Below are 2,500 nucleotides of genomic sequence, written 5' to 3'. Positions count from 1 at the left end.
AATACACTCTTTCCGAAAGAAAATTGAGAATCTTTCTGCACTTCACACTCACCCCAAGTTGCTGGTGGTGAGCTGGTCTGTTGCTGCTTGTGCTGGGCCCTAAAGAAAGGGCAGTCTGAGACTGTGTGTAAGTGGAGATGAAGCGATTGTGAGGCTGGTGCAAAACAGGGTGTGCGATTGGCCCTCTGTAAGAAGTTTGTGAAGGAGGGCAGTTTGTGAACAGTAGAGTGCAGGTGTGTTTGAGAGCAGCAGGCTCCAGACCGGCGGGCTGTCTCAACACAAGAAGACTGAAACAGGAGTGTACTCTCCCTACAGACATACTACTCTGAATGCGCCTGATCTCGGCTGATCTCAGAAGCTAAGCAGCATCGGGCTTGGTTAGTACTTGGATGGGAGACTGCCTGGGAATACCAGGTGCTGTAGGCATTTTTCCTCTTGCAGACAGTAGGTGGTGCACGTCTTAGAACAATTTCATAGAGTCCTCTCTAATGTTACTTTTCATTTATTATTTCTTCTACTCTTTTTTCCTTTCTTCAAATAAATAAAAAAAACAGCAATAACACTAAAATACACTCTTTCTGAAGGAAAATTGAGAATCTTTCTGCACTTCACACTCACCCCAAGCTGCTGGTGGTGAGCTGGTCTGCTGCTTGTGCTGGGCCCTAAAGAAAGGGCAGTCTGAGACTGTGTGTAAGTGCAGATGAAGCGATTGCGAGGATGGTGCAAAACAGGGTGTGCGATTGGCCCTCTGTAAGAAGTTTGTGAAGGATGGCAGTTTTTGAACAGTAGAGTGCAGGCGTGTTTGAGAGCAGCAGGCTCCAGACCGGCGGGCTGTCTCAACACAAGAGACCTGAAACAGGAGTGTGTTTTGCCTACGGCCATACCACCCTGAATGTGACTGATCTCAGCTGATCTCAGAAGCTAAGCAGCGTCGGGCCTGGTTAGTACTTGGATGGGAGACTGCTTGGGAATACCAGGTGCTGTAGGCATTTTGCCTCTTGCAGACAGTAGGTGGTGTACGTCTTAAAACAAATGCATAGAGTCCTCTCTAATGTTACTTTTCATTTATTATTTCTTCTACTCTTTTTTCCTTTCTTAAAATAAATAAAAAAACAGCAATTACACTAAAATACACTCTTTCTGAAGGAAAATTGAGAATCTTTCTGCACTTCACACTCACACCAAGCTGCTGGTGGTGAGCTGGTCTGTTGCTGCTTGTGCTGGGCCCTAAAGAAAGGGCAGTCTGAGACTGTGTGTAAGTGCAGATGAAGCGATTGTGAGGCTGGTGCAAAACAGGGTGTGCGATTGGCCCTCTGTAAGAAGTTTGTGAAGGAGGGCAGTTTGTGAACAGTAGAGTGCAGGTGTGTTTGAGAGCAGCAGGCTCCAGACCGGCGGGGTGTCTCAACACAAGAGGCCTGAAACAGGAGTGTATTCTGCCTACGGCGATACCACCCTGAATGCGCCTGATCTCGTCTGATCTGAGAAGCTAAGCAGCGTCGGGCCTGGTTAGTACTTGGATGGGAGACTGCTTGGGAATACCAGGTGCTCTAGGCATTTTGCCTCTTGCAGACAGTAGGTGGTGCACGTCTTAGAACAAATGCATAGAGTCCTCTCTAATGTTACTTTTCATTTATTATTTCTTCTACTCTTTTTTCCTTTCTTAAAATAAATAAAAAAACAGCAATAACACTAAAATACACTCTTTCTGAAGGAAAATTGAGAATCTTTCTGCACTTCACACTCACCCCAACTTGCTGGTGGTGAGCTGGTTTGTTGCTGCTTGTGCTGGGCCCTAAAGAAAGGGCAGTCTGAGACTGTGTGTAAGGGCAGATGAAGCGATTGTGAGGCTGGTGCAAAACAGGGTGTGCGATTGGCCCTCTGAAAGAAGTTTATGAAGGAGAGCAGTTTGTGAACAGTAGAGTGCAGGTGTGTTTGAGAGCAGCAGGCTCCAGACCGGCGGGCTGTCTCAACACAAGAGACCTGAAACAGGAGTGTGTTTTGCCTACGGCCATACCACCCTGAATGTGACTGATCTCAGCTGATCTCAGAAGCTAAGCAGCGTCTGGCCTGGTTAGTACTTGGATGGGAGACTGCTTGGGAATACCAGGTGCTGTAGGCATTTTGCCTCTTGCAGACAGTAGGTGGTGCACGTCTTAAAACAAATGCATAGAGTCCTCTCTAATGTTACTTTTCATTTATTATTTCTTCTTCTCTTTTTTCCTTTCTTAAAATAAATAAAAAAACAGCAATAACACTAAAATACACACTTTCTGAAGGAAAATTGAGAATCTTTCTGCACTTCACACTCACCCCAAGCTGCTGGTGGTGAGCTGGTCTGTTGCTGCTTGTGCTGGGCCCTAAAGAAAGGGCAGTCTGAGACTGTGTGTAAGTGCAGATGAAGCGATTGTGAGGCTGGTGCAAAACAGGGTGTGCGATTGGCCCTCTGTAAGAAGTTTGTGAAGGAGGGCAGTTTGTGAACAGTAGAGTGCAGGTGTGTTTG

At 46.4% G+C, this 2,500-nt stretch overlaps 1 non-coding gene and 3 pseudogenes across 1 annotated transcript; all 4 read left to right on the top strand.

Annotated features, from left to right (window-relative positions):
• Positions 1-307: 307 nt before the first annotated feature.
• On the top strand, positions 308-426 carry LOC138251039 (5S ribosomal RNA; annotated as a pseudogene).
• A 444-nt stretch (positions 427-870) lies between these two features.
• On the top strand, positions 871-989 carry LOC138255253 (5S ribosomal RNA). The gene has a single exon (XR_011197891.1). It is a non-coding gene; the product is annotated as a 5S ribosomal RNA (ribosomal RNA).
• Positions 990-1,435: 446 nt separating this feature from the next.
• On the top strand, positions 1,436-1,554 carry LOC138256920 (5S ribosomal RNA; annotated as a pseudogene).
• Positions 1,555-2,000: 446 nt separating this feature from the next.
• Positions 2,001-2,119, top strand: LOC138256752 (5S ribosomal RNA; annotated as a pseudogene).
• Positions 2,120-2,500: the final 381 nt, after the last annotated feature.

This window comes from Pleurodeles waltl, chromosome 8 (genome assembly GCF_031143425.1).
Source record: "Pleurodeles waltl isolate 20211129_DDA chromosome 8, aPleWal1.hap1.20221129, whole genome shotgun sequence".
NCBI classification, from domain to species: Eukaryota; Metazoa; Chordata; class Amphibia; order Caudata; family Salamandridae; genus Pleurodeles; species Pleurodeles waltl.
Note: the sequence above shows the minus strand (reverse complement) of the source record. Positions and strands in the feature narration are given on the sequence as shown.